Genomic DNA, 19,886 nt, shown 5'->3' on the forward strand with positions numbered 1-19,886 from the left:
CCTCTCTCTGTCTGTCTCTCTCTCTTTTACACACACACACACACACACACACACACACACACACACACACACATTAAAATAATATAAAGTAAGTCTTAAAACTAAGGGAATGATCCTGTTCATTAAATTGATTCAATCTCTTGACTGTAAAGAAAATGGTTTTTGTTTTTTTTTCTTAGTACAAAACCCAGTAACAGATTTTCAGATTGGTAGAACGTTTAAGTATGAAATCTGAAATCACAGAAAGAGTTTGAGGAAATGCATGAGTATTTGGACCATCGAGGTGGCTCAGTAGGTGAAGGCGCTTGCTGAGAAGCCAAGGACCTTCATTCAATTCCTAGAGCACGGTAGAAGGAGAGACCTGACTCCTGTCCTCCGACCTCTACACGCATGCCACGATACCTGTGTCCCTTCATCATTGTATAATGCAATGAAATAAATGTAGTGTAAAGTTAAAAGCCCACATGAATATTTTCTCTGAGACCTTTGTACATAAGTCCTTCCCAAGAGCAGACAGTGAAAGCATGAGGCACGGGCCAGAGGACTAAGACCTGACCACCTAGAACAAGACAACTCACCATGCAAGGGGATCATAGGCAAAGCCACGTCACACCACCAAGGGAGCCAGAGGTAACTTTGCAATCAAAGCTGCTTTTGTATTCTTATCATGTAACAAGTGCTTACAAATCAGCAACAAATGGGTAAATATACAACAACAACAATAAAATCTAAAATACACGAGCAGAAGGTCACAGTGCCTAATGACACAAAGGAATTCAACTTTAAAAGACATCAAATTATAACTGACAGGAAGAATGTGCACAGATCCAGAAATTAGAACAATCTAAATAAGTGTCAACTCTTGATACCAGGGTAAGAAGGAGGATTGAGTGTCCCCCAAATCTGTCTTAACTATGTAACCCTGTCATTCTTGAAACTTTTTGACTCTCCTGCCTCACCACTCCTCACGCCAGCGAGCTTGAATTACAGGTTGTCCCACCATACCTGTCCAGGTGATGGTATTTCATTTACATGACAAAGTTATCTGGAATACTTGTAAAGAGTCTTTTCTGTTGCTGGGATAATAAATGGATACATTTCTTTGTATTTGTGGTACTGGGGATTAAAATTAGGATCTAGTGGATGCTAGGAAAGTGCTCTACCACTGAGTCACACCCCCAGCCTCTCACTGGGGGATTCTAGGCAGGGGCTCTACCACTGAGTCACACCCCCCAGCCCCTCACTGGGGGATTCTAGGCAGGGGCTCTACTACTAAACCACACCCCCAGCCTCTCACTGGGGGATTCTAGGCAGGAGCTCTACTACTGAGCAGCTATATTCCCTGCTTTAAATCTATTCATTTCTAAAGTTCAGTATTTCAATAAAGCAAATTCATAATGCAAAACAAAGTGTTAATAACCTGTTCCTTTCTATAATCTATTCTCATTCCTATACTAAATCAGAAATCTTCTGAACTCCTCTTTAGGTATTTATCCTCAGGGTGTTCACTGCAGTATTAATTATAAGAGTTATCATAACAGTCCCAGGATGTTCTGGCTAGTTCTATGACAATGTGACAGAAGCTACAACCAGTTTAGAAGAAGGCTGGGGTAATTCTCCTGCCCATTGGCCTGTGGGCAAGCCTGTATTATATTTTAGCAATTGGTATCAAGAGGGACCAGCTCACTGCAGGCACCTGAGCAGGTGGTCCTGGGTGCCATAAGAAGGCAGGTTGAGCAAGCCACGAGCCAGTAAGTAGCATTGTTTCATGGCCTCTGCATCAGCTCCTGCATCCTGGTTCCTGCTCTGATTTCCTGCCATGGTTCCCTTCAATGGTGGACTGTGATGGGGAACTTTGAAGGCTAAATAAACCCTTTTCTCCCCTAGTTTCTTTCGGTCCTGGTGTTTTATCACAGCAATAGATCCCTAAAGACAAAGGGTGAATGATAAAACGAACACTGTAATTTAAACAACACACAGCATGCGTGCGGGCACGCACACACACACACACACACACACACACACACTCACACACACATAGGCATATACAGGCTCACAGAAGCATACATGGAATAATTTAAGCACAATTACAAGTTAGGATCACAAAGTTCACATTTTTGCGTACTGTTCTCAACATTTCCTACAAGGGGCATATTGTCATTTTGCAAGCCAAAAGACAGAAACCCCTCCCGGAAAACATTCCTCTCCATTGTTTTTAGAGGCAAAGTCCTGGGAATTTGTTTTTGAGATCTGGGACAAGGATTCAGGACTTGCCTTTGAAGCTCCCCACCCCGACAATCCTTAATTAGCAGCCCATGATGGAGAACAGCTCACCAGGCTGAGTGGTGGGAGTGGAACAGCTGTTGAGGAGGACCAGGAAGCTTAATCAATGTGGAACACATGATCCGCATGGTGGTGGAGCAGCCTGATACATCCCTCTCCATTGACATCATGTCAATAGGAGAGCTGGTGTTGAACTGTATACATACGGCACTTGAGCTGCAGCCCCCTGGGCTCTTAGAAGAGAAGAGGGACAGAACCCACAGACTGGCATCCCAGACTCCCCAGGGAATATCCTCCCTCTGGCCCTCTGGCCTATTGGGGTTTATACTGTGGCTAGAAGTCCATGTTCCCTTCCCTGCCACCAAAGTGACCAACTTCTGGATGGGAGGCATGGAGCCACATGCATCCCTTTCTGCAGGTGGGTGTGCTATTTAGGTATGTGGTGAAAATGCTTTGGGGGTATATGAGGTCTCCTTCCAAAACTTCAGAATGGACCCCGTGCGTGTTAAATAGTTGGGGATGGGAGGACCTAAAGCTTTGGCCCTGCCTCTTCTCCTCCCTCCCTCCCTGTTAGCTTAGTTAACAAATAGATAATAGTCAGGGCTCCTGGTCTCTGGTAAGATGACCCCTGAGCTGAACTGGTCCTCCTTTGTACCAGTCTCTTCTCTCTGAAGGAAACCAGAATGGTCCTTCTAAAACTTGGGCTTGCCCATGTCATCTGGTGGCTTTACACTTCCGTGACTTTCTGTACCCCTAAGATGAAGAGTCCTTTGTGACTCAGCAAGGCTTGTCCCTCTGAGAGTTGTCCTTTTCCACCAGTTCACCCTCCACGCTGATGATGCTCAGTGAGTCCTGTGTGTGCATGCATATATGTGTGTGCACATGCATGCATGCTGGGTACTGAGTCTGTCACTTGCTGAGCACACATAATGACAGAGCTATATTCCTCTACCTAATTCTCATGAGCTCAGTACCTTATTTTCTTTCTGGAAATTTCTTTAATACTTATTTTTATATTATGTATATGATTCTTTTGTCTGGATGTATGTCTGCACCATGTGTGTGCCTAGTGCCTGAGGAGGCCAGAAGAGAAGTCAGATCCTCTGGAACTAGAGATCCCAGATGGTTGCAAGCCACCATGTGGGTGCTGGGAATTGAACCTGGGTCCTCTTGAAGAGCAGAGCAGTCAGCGTTCTTACCCACTGAGCCATCACCCCAGGCCTTCCTTAATTTCTTAAGACTCACCTGGGTCTCCTTACCACACACATATTTTAGCACTTTAGAGTTGTTTAAATCCAGGGTCTGGTTCTGAAGTTTCTCATTTAGTAGCCCCTTTCTCTTGTTCCAGTTGGAGTCCTCTGATGCTGGGTCTGTCTAGGTCAGTCTCTAGTATAGTTGATGGCTCAGTGTCCCTCTGAAGGCTTATGTGTTCAGGGCATAGACTCTGTATGGACCATTATGAACTGTGGGCCACTCGGGGGCGTGTCTTTGAAGGGCTCCTTCTAGCATATTCTGTCTCTTTGTCTCCCTGTCTCTTTCTTTCCCTCTCTCCCTCTCCTTTTCCCTCTCCTTACTCCTCTCTCAAGTTAACTGATCATGGGCTGAACTTTCAGAAACTGAAGACTCGAATAGACCCTGAAGTTGTTCCTCTCCGATACTTTAAGGAACACTTGGCCTATCATAGATACTCAATTTATTGAGCCAGTGATTGAATGAATGGCTACGACCAGTGAGGAAAACAAGGCTCCTCCTTCACAAGGGGACAAACACATGGCCTGCAACCAAGGGGAGGTCTTGTGGGTGGCAGGGAGGTAGAAAGGTGATGAGTTTCGCCTGCCTGGCTGCAGATGATTCCATGGCCTGAGAACCCAGTGAACCAACTCAGGGGCCATGACTGAAAGGAGTGAATTGGCCTGAGCCAGGCTGACTCCATGACAGGCTGCAAACCAGTAGTTCAGGAGACCAGGCATGAGTTTCTACTTCCTGGAACTGGGCAAGTCAGTTCCTGGAACAACTGCAGGCTTATTTACCCCTCCCCAGCTTGGACAGTTAGCCAAGCTCACAGTCAAGAGTTAGGCCAAGAGCTAACCTCCCTTGAATAAAGCAAAAATAGTCAAAGATGCTCCAAGCAAGACTCTAACCAATTGTAGCATCACCCAGTACCCCCAGAGATAGAACCCACCAATCAAGATATAGATCACCTACCCTTCCCTAAGGTTCCTCTTACTGGCTTTAAAACTGAATCTGTGAATTCAGTTGTGGTCCTTCCGTCCTGATGGAATTGGGCCTCTGAATGCAGGAAATAAATATTCTTTGCTTTTACATACTATTTGAATCTGGGGTATCATTTTTTCAGTGATTCACAGACCCCTAACAGTGACCAGAGAGTGTTCTGTGTGCTCAAAGGCCTGGGCTTCAACTCAGACTCAGCAGACTGAGCCACTAAGTGTTCAGGAATGTGTCACTGCCATGTCAGACTCTACTGGTAATTGCAAAATGCCTACTGTGTGCTGGCACTGGATACCTCGGAGGCTTTGGAAACTATATCCTAGTCCTCCCTTGGGCCCACCCCCCTGTACAGTGTCAGTGCCTTTAATGGTCTCCTGACAGCCAGGCCTTGAAGATACAGCTGAACCTGGCCAGCAGGGGCGGGAGACTGGCCCTGCCATCAGCAGTACCATATGCCCACGGCTTAGTCTATTCCAGTCATGTCCCTGGGCTGCCCAGCTGTCAATGCTATAATTACGCAGCCACAGCCGCGGGAAGTGTGTGGTTGTGGGGACCCTCCGGTCTCCTTAGAACTTTACAACTGTTGTTACAGCTTATCAGGACACAGCCCGCCTTCTGTTGGTCTCTTGAAAACTGCTGTAATTCCCATCCATCACATGGGCAAGCCAGCTGCTGCAGGGGCAGCAGCCAGGAGGGGGGCCCCTTGCACTCCCCCCAGTGTGCTGGTCCTGACCTTGGGGAAGCTAGCAGCCTACACCAAGGGCCTGTCTTGGGGTGATTTGGGTCAGCTCTTTGCTCTGGTTCAGGTATGACTGCTTTCTATGTGGACTGTGGCTCTGATCTGCTTGGATCTGACCTGGGACCGTGAACTTCCTTAGTCAAGGGCTCAATACATGACATAACCCTTCTGCAGTGAAAAGCTTGCTGTTGTTAGATTTTAAAAATGTTCTTTGTCTCCATGGCTAGAGAGATGATTCAGAAGTGAAGAGCAGTGGCTGCTCTTGCAGAGAACCTGGGTTGGATTCTCAGAACCCACACGCAGCTTCAGGGTCGTCTGTAATTCTGGTCTCGGATGATCCAAACGCCCTCTTCTAGCTTTTGTGGGCACTGCATTTGTGCACTACACAGGCATAGATGCAGGCAAAATACTCGTATGTATAATATAAAATAAAATAAAATAATGAAAAAGTATTTTTCCCAGTGTAGAACACAGATGTGGTTAAACTTTAATGGAAGGAGCTAATGTGCGCTGGCTGTCTATGACATTGTAATAGTTGTAATATGATTGATTATATCAAAATGGTACCATGAGCTAAACATAGGATTTTCACTCAGCAGGTAAGAAACCCAACTCCGAGTAACTTACCCAGTGTCCCAGGGCTAGCTATGGGGGAGGGAGCTGGAGTTTGTTGGGATTTCAAACTAGTGAAGACCTTTTAGACCCTCACATTTGCTCCGTTTCAGGACAATTTAAAAATGCAATAGCAGAAGAAAATCACCAAGAATGTCCCTTTCAAGAGAGCACACATTACCATCTCGTGTCTATTTATTGTGCTTTCGTCCATAAATTATGACAAGACTGGCAATCAATTTTGCCTTGTGCTTTTAAAACAGATATTTTCATGTATTCGTTTTTCATATTGTGGGGTTTGTTGCTCTATATGAACCCCCCCCCGCCCCCTTGGTTGCTCATTGGGCTGTAGCCATGCTTTTTGGAGTGGGAAAAAATGTGACTGAGAAATTGACATTGTGAGGAGAGGAGAGGAGAGGAGAGGAGAGGAGAGGAGAGGAGAGGAGAGGAGAGGAGAGGAGAGGAGAGGAGAGGAGAGGAGAGGAGAGGAGAGGAGAGGAGAGGAGAGGAGAGGAGAGGAGAGAAGAGGAGAGAGGAGAGGAGGGGAGGGGTGAGAAGGCAGGGAAGGGGAAGACTGGGGAGGAGGAGGGAGGGGAGGAAAGGGGAGGGGAGAGGAGAGGAAAGGAAAGGAGGGCAGGGGAGAAGGGGAGGGGAGAGGAGAGGCATGGAGGGGGTAATTGCCTCTTACTGGAGTTTGTAATGCAGCATTGAATGTACTCTCCTAGCAGCTCGGTGGTGAAATGGGGGCACAGATCAGTGGCTGTGCACCCCTTCCTTGCAGATACAGGAGATAAGAGTTAGAGACTGAAACAAATCACCCTGGGCACACTGCTGACCTGTAACAACACCGGAATGCGAGCCAATATCATTTTGACACATGCTTTTGACCCTTAGTTCAGACTTTGACTCTGAAGATTTTCACCAATTGTATTCTGGCTTTAGTTTGGAGGATGAACTTCTGTAGGGTGGATTTGCAGCTCAGAGAGGTTTAATGATTTTAAGATGAGATGGATGCATGTATTATTTATGTTATTCCTGTTATATTTCCCTCTTGCCAGCATTGAATCTGATCCCTGGGTCCGTGGGTAGGGATCTCACCAGCCCCCAGTTCTTAATGTCTGGTGACAATCCGCAGCCTTTCTTGAGAATGCCCTGTGCCTGTCAGGCGTCAGCCGGGTTCTGTTCCAGGTGTCCTCATTCTGGGACCATTGAGTGAACAGCATGGCATCTCCAATGGGCAGCGAAGTGATGGAACCCAGAAGTCAGAAAAAACACTGCTGCTCAGAGCTCATTGGCTGGCAAGAGTCATACAATCCCATCCCCACTCAGAGACATGAAATAGTATCTTCTCTGTATCTTTCAGTGAGATAGAACTAGACCCAATGGCATGCAGTCATAAAAAGCTGAACATAGCTAAGGTCACAGTGTTTCCTTTGGTACTTCTGGGTAAGCCCTTGAGCGTGGTACTTTCTTCCCATCCAACCTCCTATTTTGTAACCTGTCTGTCCTGCTCTTAGACCTCTACCTGTGACATCTTAATGCTTTTCACAAATAGCTTCCTGATGTGTCCCCAAAGGGTTTTTCAATGAGTGAAGGCACCCAGTGTCTCAAAAATCCAATTTCTCTAACATGTTTTAACCTATATATGTAAATCGTCTTTCTAATATTCTTCTGTGTTTCCCAGAGAAGTGGCCCAGAATTTCTGCTAACATTAACCTGAGTGAATGATATGATTTCCAGCTTTGCAGTTAACCAATAGAGTCTGCATGGATTTCCCAAGGATCCAAAGGGCCATGACATCTGGTCATCAAAATTCTTGTACCCTGGGCTGCTTTCTGCTGCTCTCTGGCCTTGTACACTCATGGATTGTCTGTTCAGAGTCAAGCTAATCTTAATGCCAGCTTCTCCTCAATCTACCCTGGTCGTATGCACTTATTAAGTAGGCCCAACCAGCTTAGCTCCCAGGCTTAGACAGGATGCAGTGCTATGGCTACAGTTAACAAGCAGAAACTACCTCCTTGGCCTGTTTTACATCATCTGTTCCTTTCCCGTTACTCTGCCAAAATCCTAACAGAAACGACGTATGGGTGGGAGGATTGTCTTCAGCCCATCATGGGAGGCAGAAGCTCAGCTCACAGTGCTGGGAGCTGCCTACAGGGCTGGCCAGGAAGCAGAGAGTGAGACCAGAACCTGGGATGGATCCTCACTTCCTAAAAGCCACGGCTGATGATCTTCTGCCAGACAGGCTCACCTCTTAAAGGCTCCACAAGCTTTCAGGCAAGCAGGAGATCCTGAGAACTAACTGTGCCAAGCAGGAGCCTGTAAAGTTGTTTCAGATGCAAACCACAACCCATGGACAGCCAGAAAACATGCCCTTACTGACATCCTTTCTTCCCTTCAAGGCCCCCACAGTGGCTCTGCTTGCCTAGTAGATGCCTATGCAACACTCATGCATGAGGACATTTAGGGTGGGCCATGAGAACAGTTAATGTTATTTTTTTTCAGTTATTAGTTATAGTCATGGATACCCTTTAGTAGTTGGCATAGAAGCCATTTTATAGTTCTTAATTAGCTTTCATTTGAATTGGAAAAGTTTTACCCCAAACATGAGCATTGGTGAAATATTATTGCTTCAGCTATCAATACTAGTAAAAAAGTGAATATCTGTTTGTTCATTTGTCTGTCTGAGATTATGGAGTGCTCAGCTCTTAATGAGACAGCCACATCACAACCTCTTCCCATAATGTTCAGGGATTGTAGAGGATGAGGGGACAATCGAAAGATTGTTAGGGCCACAGTGAACATCTACAACGAAACAGTATTTGCTGGCGTAGCAGGGCTATTGCACAGATGAACTCATAGCCACTGTGACTGCAGAAGACCTGCACAAGAGCCAGCCAGCCCAAATCCCAGCCTTGATGGGGAAGGAGTTCACAAACTCCCACGCCTAGAGGAGTGGCTATTGGCTACTCAATTGATGGCTGCTGGGCAATGGGAGTTAGTTTCTTTCAGGAGAATGAGTGGGTCCAAGAGGCTACCTATGCTCTAGTAGATGGTCCTAGATCCACACAAATGTACGCGGTACTGAGTGGACCCAGTGCATTTGTAAAAACAAAACAACAGAGAACATGAAGTTGGGAGGGAAAAGTGGTTGAGGGAATAGAGGAGGAGTTGGAGAGGAAGCAATGGAGATGGATTTGACCAGAACATTATATGCATGTGAGAAATTCTCAAACAGTAAAAAATTAAGAGAAAAGAATTTTACAATATTGTATGTCTTTTCTTTTTACAATAATATATGGCTAATTTTACAATCAGGTATGTCGTCACATGCCTTGCAACTGAACACCAGAAGTCATTTATGCCATCTAACTGTAACCCTGAATTATGGGGTCACATTTTGATTGTTCCTCTTTACCAACACCCCCAGCTTCCAATCTGTTTTCCTGCCAATTGGTAAGACTGACTGGGATTCCCATGTGAGTGATACAGGCAATGCTGGCCTTTCTGCGTCCCTCGCGTGTTACTTCATGTTCCTGCAGATGGCAGGATCCCATTCTTTCCTATGGCTGAGTCCTGCAGTTTGTTTTGTTGATTACAAAATTGACGTAAGCTAACATCATCTGCAAAGAGGGAGCTTCAGTTGAGAAAATGCCTCCATCAGATTGTCCGTAGGCAAGTTTGTAGGGCATTTTTTTAGATTAACAATTGATATGGGAGGTCTGAGACCATGTGAGTGCTGCTACTCTCGGGCAGGTGGTCCTGGAGAGTAAGCTCAGCAGACAATGGGGAACAAGCCAGGAAGCAACATTCTTCCATGGCTTCTACTTCACTTCCTACTTCCAGCTTCTGTCCTTGAGTTCCTTCCCTGGTTTTGGTTCCCCTTGCAGATCAACTATGATAAGACATCCAAGCCAAAGAACAAAATCAAAACCAAAACCAAACCAAAACCAAAACCAAACCAAACCCAAAACCAAACCAAACCAGTTCCCTAAGTTGCTTTTGCTACGGTCTTTATCACAGCAATAGAAAGCAAACTACAAAGTGTGTGTAGGTACACAGACATACACTTCTTTCATCTCACCTAGCAAAGCACCACACATACACACAGTGATTACACTGGAGTCTAAAATAAGACAAACATATAGATTTGACCAAGATCGTGAGGCAGGGTATAAAGAACAATAGTTTGGGGAAAATCATTAATACAAGCTAATATCTGAACTGTGGCGTGTCAGTCGTGTCAGTCAACACACTTAATACAACCGTGTTGCGCTCTCCCCTTCCCACAGACAGCACGTTTTGTGCAGAATATGTAAATGATGGGAGGTCCAGCTTCTCCCACCGTGGTGCTTTCTTCACTGTTCTTGGTAGAGGAGGGAGTTTTCCATTGTACTTATATGATTTCAGCTCATATTCTAAATAATTATCTCTCTGGAAGTAAAATTAGAACACTGATAATGATTTGAAAACACAGCCTAGACTTTCTGTTTCTGACTGCCTTTGGCCTACAGAAAAGGATTTTATTACTCAGATAGTGACTGGGTTTATGAAACTGGCCTAGAACCCCCCAGTGAGGGACCTGGGGAGTGGTTTAGTCATAGAGAGCTTGCCTGGCCTGGGGATGCCCATGGGTTTTGTCTTCAATACCACAAGAATCTCTGGTCTAGAGTGTATGTGTCAGTCCCTGATACTGGGCTGTTTGTTCTCTCCATTTTGCTGCTCCAACAGAATCTTATTGGCTCTAGGAGGTGTTTGGGGGTCAGTAACCCATTGAGGTTACTCAGGAAGAGATGAACATGGATTATGAAGTTTGTGTATTGAGTAGAGATTCTATCCTGAGAACTCAGATTAGGATGCTGTCTGTGGCTTAAGGGGAGAGATGCTGGTTAAATACCAAGAGGTGATGGTATGAACTGGGGATGGAGCAAGATGAGGCTGGGTCCCTGGAGAGAGAAGGGTAGAGATAAGGACTGAGCATATAGAAGGGTCTTCCACAGGGTTCTGAAGGCAGCCTTGACAAAGACTGGAGAACTGTACCTGGACTGTCATATTCTGGTCAGATGAAAGCAAGGTCCCATGATGCTTCCTGGGATGGGCAGGGTTGTAGATCTTGTTGCATGTCAGTGTGGTCTGTGAGCACCTGAGAAGGAGTAGCCTCACTTTCTGGGCCAGCTGGACCCTTCCAGGTCTATCTTTATACATGCTTGAAAGGCTCTGAGTTTGAATAATTGATTGGGGGCTCCACAAGACCGCACTGCACTTTGACTTATGGGAAATTCATACACAGCTGTGTCCTCTCAGCCCAACTTAGCATCCTCCGACCTTAAGAAAATCTGCTCTTTTAATTAGTGTTGTGTGAGAATATATTTAGTGTAGAGATGCTGTGAATAACAGAACTGGTTCAGATTGTTGGGTTGTAGCTTCTAGAAGGGGCTTAAAATATGGACCGTCGCTGCTAAAGACCTTCCCAGATCCCAGCCGTGCAAGACTGGAGATGGGACTGTGCTCACAATGTGTGGTGACGCATAAGTATTAGCCTTAAATAACTGTGAATACCTTGTTTTCTAAAAGATTAGTGGCTCTTCCCTGTGTGATAAATTGTGTGAATTACAGTGCAGACCCGTCTTCCCACTGTATTATCCCACAGCCCTTTAAATAACGGAGTCCGAATTACACTCAGCAAGCCATGGGCAACGCCTGGGCAAGCTTCAGGACTTCAGAGGACTGTAATTTGGGTTCATCTTTCTCATCTCTCTGCCTTTATTTCATCGTCTGTGTAGTCTTCTCCTTGATTCATATTCTGTCTTTCCTGTTCCCTCCTCACCCCAACCCTTTTAAAATCTGGCATGTCTACCCATATGCCCAGAGGATAATAATGGCTGACTCTTAAGGTTGTATCAGACTTTTGAGTAGACATTCATATCTCTATGGTACTATTGTGTCATTGTCTTATAACAATCTTAATGGGTATGTGTACCGGACTGAACCCATTATAGAGGTGAGTCCCCCATTCTCTTTTCCCCTTCCCTCTGTCTATTCCTCCCTCTCCTCCTTCCCCTTCCTTCCCCTCCCTCTTTCTTTTCTCCTCCCTTGTCCTCCTCATTTTCCTTTTGCAACTGTCCACTGGGCTGAAGAGTAAATTTACAAATGGAGAACTGCACAGATTTTAAGAGTGATTGGATGGATTTTGACAAACACACACCTTCATGTTGCTAGCCTCTCTAAACAGGCAAGGGCCCCACTTCACTCATGACTTTTGCCTGTCATGACACAAGCAGGAAGGGATAAAACTGGGTGCACCATCCGTGTGTCTGTTTCCAGGGTGTTTATTCCATGTATGGGTGCTTTTCCATCTTTACTTACGGTTAGTATGCATTTCTCACTGGGAAGCACCTGGAGAGTTGGTGGAACGGGCTCTGTCCAGCTTGTGGTTGTGGGTGTAATACTGTTACTGATACTCATGTGCCCAACTCTCTGTAAATAAAGCTTTGCTCACCTCCTCTTCCTCTGCATCTGCCTTCTCTTCGTTCTCCTCCCCAACCCCACTTCTTTGTCCCTCTTTTCTCTTCCTTCTTTCACTGGGATAAACTTGCAGGGCCAAACAGCAAGTGCTTATTTAACTTCATAATAGTTTTCTAAAGCGGGTGTTTCATTTCTCATTCCGCCAGTAGCAAAAGTGAGCTCTATAATTCTTATATTCCTGTCAACACTTAGGATTGTCTCTTCAGTTTTACCTATCTCATCAAGCAGGAAATGGCAGCTATAATAGCTTTAATTTGAGTATTTGCTTGGATATGCTGTCCATTCATATATGTTTATGTATATATGTGTGGTGGTGTCCATTCAAGTATTTTGCATATTTAAAATCTTGAGTTCTTTGGGATTTTGTTGTTTATTTTTAGGCATTCTTTATATATTATGGAATCAGGTTCTTTGTCAAGTATATGCAATATAAATATTTTATCTCAGGTGATTTTTTGACTTTTTCTTTGGGTTTGATGTGTTTTTGTTTGTGATGTGTGTGTGTAGTGTGTGTGTATGTGTGCGTGTGTGATGTGTGTGTGTATGTGATGTGTGATGTGTGTGTGGTGTGTGATGTGTATGATGTGTGATGTCTATGTGATATATGTGAGATATGTGTGTGTGGTGTGATGTGTGTGTGTGATGTATGTGTCATGTGCGTGATATATGTGTATTGTGTGTGTAGGGCTTTGTAGAAGCCATTCCTAGGGGATAAAACAGTTGAAAGCTCCGGGAAACAGCTGAAATCCCTAGGGTGGCTTGGACTAGAATGAGGGCCTGACGTAATGCTGACTCAAACTTACTCAGACAACATCGACAGATCGTGTTGAATCCAAAATATTGTCAGGAAGGATGAGGGACAGAATTTTCTAGCTAAGCCAGAGTCCAGGCCTGCCTTCTAGGCTATGAGAGGATGTGCTGCTGAGACACAGAGCCCTGACTCCAATCAAGTCTCACTCTTCTGTTCCAGGGCCTGGGGGCTTCCTAAACCCCCTCTAACCCCTGAAGGCTCCATACATTGCCAGTATTTTGCTAAATTTCCTCAACATAAAAGGGGGCTTCAGTGGGGCAATGTGGAATCCCATAGTGTGTCACACGTGGAATCCCATAGCATGTCACACGTGGAATCCCATAGTGTGTTAAGCAGTGGAGCTGGGGGTCCCTGAGGCTCAGATCCTTTCTAGTGTTCTCTCTGCGTTGTCTTCCTATGTCCACATGGCCAGCTCCACACCCCAGCCCTGTGTAGCTGAGCTAAGCAGTAGAATCCCCCTGCCTCCGACAGTCATGGCACAGTGAGTGGACAGTTGACATGGTACCATTTTCTTCCAGGCTCAGTTCTCTTGGCTTCTCTGGTTGCCCTGCCTTTTGAACCCTTTGCCCTGTGCTGGTTCTGCTTTGCCTTCTTGGGGAGCTAGGCACTCAGACAGAAAGAATATGCCACTGCATCTGACAGCTTTTCATCACCAGGACCAAAGTATGTGACACAACCACTTGTCAAGAAATGTCACTGTCATTTGTTTATGCTCACAGCTTCAGATGGCTCCTCACATGGTCATTTGGTCTCATTTGTTTGGACAAAGAGTCATGGTGGCTGGAGCTCATGGGAGAGGCAAGAAATAGAACATGGCACAGAAAGGGGCCAGGGACAGGATACCTCAGTGACTCATCCTCTCTAGAAAGCTCCCACCTCTTAAACTTTCTAGAACCTCCTCAAATAATGTCACAAGTGTAGGTCCAAGAGACTGGATCCCATAGCAACCAGGATATAATACCTGCACATAGTTTCATGGTGTCAGCCCGGAATGTCTCTCACGGCAAGGTTGCTGTAAGGCCAGGGCCATGTTCACTTTGTGAGCGGATGACCACATCACTTCCTGTACCAGGGCGCCTATTGAACACCACGCTTAGTTTCACAAAGGCCAGAGGTGTCAGGCTGAGAGGAGGCACAACAAAAGGGTCCTGTGTCCTCTGTGCCCTACTTCAGCATCTGTCTTAGTGGGCCACCCAGGAGATAGAATGAGGGTGCCATCAAATCACATAGGAGTTCCCTAAGTTACTTATGTGAGATTATGATCCAGGGAAACAAGGGAGGTGATCTGTGTGGATATGGTGACAGGAGAAGTGAGACCGGCATATGACTTCAAGCCTTGGGTGGGAGGCCATGTTTGGGATGTGCTAAATTAGAAATATCCCTCTGTCCTAAAATATGTTCAACAGGTCTGGATAGAGATTCCTTTTGATGGATGGAGGAGGAACCAGCACAGACCTGAAACCTGATACCCTATGATACCCTGGATCCCAGGCTGAGTGAGGGAGAAGGAGGAGGAGGAGGAAGTAGGAGCCTGGGTACCATTCACACTTTTTGTTTTTTGTTTTTGGAGATGGGAGGAGGAAGAGGAGCATCATCGGGACATGGCAGCAGCAAGAGACACACACAGTCAACTACAGGGCCCAGAAGAGAGGCACACCTACCACCTTTAGTCTGAGGGTGAGGCTTTAGCTTTTCTGCTGTTCTCTGTCAATCTCCTTCATCTCCCTGCCCTCCCCCATCTTCAGTCCCTCGGCACTCATTTCTGCCACGGTCACCAAGTTCCTGAGAAGTACAGGTGGAATCCCAGACCACCCATTTGCTCTGAGTCACAGAGGATGAAGCAAGCATTCAATGCTCTGTCCCTGAGGTGGACCCTTGAGGCCAGCCAAGGACTGAGGAGCTGTCCTTCCTTCTTCGTGCCCCCCACCCCCCGCTCCAGCGTCCAGCAGGCCTTCCTTCCCCAAGTCCCTATTGTTCAGGGTTGTGCCTCCAACTCCTCTGCTATGAAGTTTTTCCCCATCACTTCTCACTCACAGTGAGGCTGAGAGTTTGTTATCAATAGCGTTGCCTGTTGACTTCACCATCAGAACCTCTGAGGTTTTCTTGCAGGTTGAAGAAGAAAGCGGTCCAGAATGTGTCAGTTATGGCACACCAGCATTGCAAGGATGTCACTAAGAGACCCGCAACCAAGATGCAAGGGGAATCAGGCAAACACTGACCAACTAGGCCTCCCTCCAAAGGCATCCAGCACCTCACTGGACCTTGACTCCTAACTCCCCACACCAATCCTGGCTGGCCAGGAGTTAGGGACAAATGCTTTAGCCCCAAAAGACTAAAATATTCCTATGCCAATGGTAGATGCTGTTATTAAATGTTTCGGCAGCAAAATTAAATAAGAATAACCAGTATTTTGAAATTCTGAACATCTTATAATTAGACCGGCCTTTTAAAAAAGTATTCCAACTTAAGGCATATTGGAATGTAGCCCACAACACAGAGACAGCCTGACAAAGAAACATTATTCTTAGATTTACAATTAATTACCCTTATGTCTATACCTTGCATTCAATTTGCATATCTTAAAACTGCTGTAAATTTCCCGGGACTCCTTATTATTTAGGATCATTCCGCTCAGTAAAAAGTTTCTTCCGTAGTAACTTTCTGTTGATTGGTCAGTAAATCTGACTCCGCTTTGCTTCGTAACATTGTAATTTTTCTTTGTGTGTATGTGTGTGTGTTTTTTCATTATTTGGCTCCTCGGTCCTTCTGCCCTCTCATTTATTATTCCCCAAAGAGTCCACAGATAGAGAAGGCGTCTGGAAGACGAAGTGAGTGGTCAGACTCAGAGATGCTATCTCTCCCCACCACGCTAGGTACCCAGTGTCTGACGTGTTCTATACATCTCGCTAGTGCCAAGCCTGTTAAACAAATAGGCCTTGATGCATAGGCCTGAAGGAGTGAGATTCCCTGCAGGGGTCTGTGTTCTTGCCCCATGAGTGGTGTTCTGTGCCCTTGCCTTTGTCCCCTCTCTTTTGGATCTTCTCTCTCCCTGAGTCAGGGGCCTTGTTGTTGTTTTTCAGGGGTCCCCTCTCCTGACCTCTCCTTCTATTGGTGGAGTTTTTAAGCTCCCTGTGAGGTGAGTGTTCTCTTTTAAAAGACCCTCACTGCACATTGTGATCTGGAGGCCATTTGCAAGGGGTAGTAGGCACCCTGTAAAATGGTAAGTATTCTGCAGCATGGGGTGAGATTTGAAGAGCCTCACACATAGCTGGAGTTTGAATCCTTAGCCACCAGCTCTGAAGCACTAAGCTCTGAGAGAGGCTGCCTCCATGAGGGATGGGTGGCTTCAGAGAACACAGGCACACTGCACTTCCATGGGGTTTGTTTTGTGAGGCAGGGTCTTGCTGTGTATCTCTGACTATCCTAGAACCCACAATCTCCTTGATCCAGCATCCCGAATCTTGGGGGTGACAGGTGCTTGCCACCACATCTGAATGGTTTTTGTTTGTGTTTATTAATTAATTTATTTGGCAGAATTTTAAGTATCACTTTTTTTTTTAAAAGTCCTCTGTGAACCATTTAAAGGATTTAAAACAAAGCAACATGCTTTCAACAAAAAACAAACCTCCAAAAGTCAGGAACACAAATAGAACTGATGTCACACCTGGCTTGTTTCCCACTGCTATTTATTTATTTATTTATTTATTTATTTATTTATTTATTTGCTGGTTATATACGTATACACTTATTGAGGTGTTTCTTTGCAATACGTTACTGAACCTCCGAGAACATTTGACTTTTGAACAGGGTGGGTTGTCTTATGGGCGATGAGCTGATGCAGATAGGTTAGACTTTTTTTTTTGCCTTTTTGAAGAGAATGCTATTCTCAATAGCACAGCCCTGTATGTGTGTGTGCGTGCATGTGTGTGTGTGTGTGTGTTCTCCTTTGGAGAAATGGAGAAAAAATTATGTCTCTTTTTGTTCTTTAATTTTATTTTAAGCATAACCAGGTAATTTCCTGGGGCTTCTTTTTCTCACTTATTAATTGGCAGTTTATTAAACCAATTTTTAAACAGTGAGTGCCCTTGTCATTTCACCATCATTGTCCCCAGAACCAAGTGTTAGGGAGTATGTCAGCATAGGAAAGTTGCTGGTAGGAAGGAGTATTCATGGCCTGAGTTTGCCAGGCAGGCGTCATGGAGGGTGACAGGGTAAGGGCCTGTCCCCTAGCCCCTCAAACTGTGATGCTGGCTAGACTGCCTCCTTCTCGGGATAGCTCACTCTACCCCCCTCTCTCCCTTGACTCTTCTCGACTCTCATATCCTCCTTCTGGTTGGGAAGTCTTTATTATTATTTTTTTAAAATGTCTTACAAATGTGTTCATTTCTGACAGTGACATTTTTTCTTACAATTCAATATTGTAAGTGACGTGAGAAGGCCCGTTCACCCTAGCTTTTCACAGGCTGATGCAAGTAAGCACGCTGGCGGCTTAGCTCCTTCTTGATCATCACATCGTGTTTCTATGAACATCACTTCTAAAAGCCTTCCAAAAATTTAAATAATGCTTGCACAAAGGCTGGGAAGCCACACCTCAGATAAGCTGTCCTAGAATACCTTGGCAAGAGCACCCAAGTAGTCAGGGTTTTCCTGCTGTATGCTCTATGTACATCTGTTAAATTACTCTGAGATCTCATTAAATAAAGCTAATGTACTTGTAAAACAGTAGGGAGAGACAGTTTATCATTGTAACTGTTAGAGAGAGCCATTCGGGTAGGGAGGGTGCCAAGAATCTAGGTATATGCTGGTCAGTGTGGATGTTTCTGAGTCATAAATCCTGGCTCCTTCCCGCCAAGTTATTGTGTATTTCTATACAGGAGAGATTGATCGTAGCAGCTGAAGATGAATTTGCCCATAGTCTCCTTCTTCTTCTTTCTTTCTCTCTTTCCTTTTTTTTTTCTTTTTGATTACTTCTGATGCTTACGAAGGTGATAATATTTTTTACCCCTTCCTCCATGTGATCATTGTTTTGGATTTAAAAGCCATAAGTGGCACAAAGAAAGCCAGGAGGTTGTTCTCTGTGGTCCTGCCAGGGCACAGACATGAAGATGTATGGTGTCCCATGCGGGAGGCTGGGTGGGAGAAGCCCTCAGCAGCCCTTCCGGCTTATAACGAACCTACCTGAAGGAGAAACAGGAGCAAACAGCCTCAGATACCTGGAAAGACACCGCCATTTCCTCGTGGCGGAGTCTGCAAACAGATGGCAACGGGGGTTTAATTTGAAAATACTGAAACACTGTGTAGGCTCAAAACCGTGACAATTGCAGTTTTATTGTCTCCACTCACGAAAAATGTGTGTGAGGCTCATCTTGTGGCCCGAGTGGGGAGAAAAGGTACTTTTCATGAATATATATAGATGCTGAATTTATAAGGATCAATATAGCCACCAAATGTTGTACAACATGTCAGGATATCATAAAATGCAGGCAGTTCTACATAAAATACCAGCTTAATCTGGGAGGTTTTAAAGCCTCATTAAAATGTGGATAAAGTCCATATATGGAAAGGCAGACCTCAAAAGGTTGAAGTTATATATCTACAGGGCAGGAAGGGGGACTGTCACTTCTGAATGTCAGTGGCATTGTGGGTTGCAGTGGGGACAGTCAGAATAATAGAGTCGGGGTTGGGGTATGGGACACATTCCCTAGTACTTTTTATTTGTGACTCTAGATTTAGAGACATCACCGGGGATGGGAAACATCCTGCCATGATTGGCAGCCTGGCATATTTGTGGAATCTATTATTCTTTCAGCAGCAGATCGGCAGCCTTGCCACACAGTATTGGCAAAACAAGATTGCCTCCAGGCTTAGCGGTGGATGGGATAAGGAGACAGAGGATCTCTGAGATTATCTTGGAGCTACCCACTGTGTGACACCCTCTGTGTGTCCTGGCACCCCAAGGTGAAGGTATTCATAAGGAACTGTTCTCTCTCAAAGACAGAAATGTCCCCAGCTATCTGGGTCTCATCTTTCTTATCTAAGCCTTGGTGTATACACACAGGGCCCCCTTTCCCAGAACCAGAGTCCAGAGCCAGCCTGGGCACAGCTCTGAAAGGTCTGGGTAGCTGGGACTGGCTGCCTTGTTTTCCTGGAAAAACTTTGAAAGTCAAGCAAAAGCACTCACCCTGACCTTTCTGCAACACTAGCCCATATTCACTGCTTGTCAGCAGCACAGGGTGGCCTGGAGTCATCTGTCACTGCCAGCCATCATTTTCCCATCAGCCCCATTACGGGGATCAGGAGAGAGCGAAGCCCTGCGTAGGAAGGATCATTAAACTCGAGGCTCCCAAGTAGCACAGGTAGGCCAGGTGGTCTCTTGTTATTTATAATAAAGGAACGCACAGCAGAAGAGGCTGATGGTGGCCCAGGAGGCCAGCGCAGGATGCCTGAGCGGTGTCACCACTGAAGGACAGTTAGAAGTGGACTCTTCCCCCCACCTCACTGTAAGCAAAGAGGATTTATTGAACATCTGCTCTGTACATGGCTGGCAAGATTGATTAATTTAATTGCTCACACTTTGCTTAAGTAACATTTGAATACTTAATGTCAAGTTTGAAGGATATCACAGCGTCTGCAGCACACCTTCTCTTTTAAGTCCTGGAGGTGGCAACGGGAGGGGAAGGTAGAGTG

Source organism: Mus caroli, chromosome 7 (assembly GCF_900094665.2).
Source record: "Mus caroli chromosome 7, CAROLI_EIJ_v1.1, whole genome shotgun sequence".
In the NCBI taxonomy this organism is placed as follows: domain Eukaryota; kingdom Metazoa; phylum Chordata; class Mammalia; order Rodentia; family Muridae; genus Mus; species Mus caroli.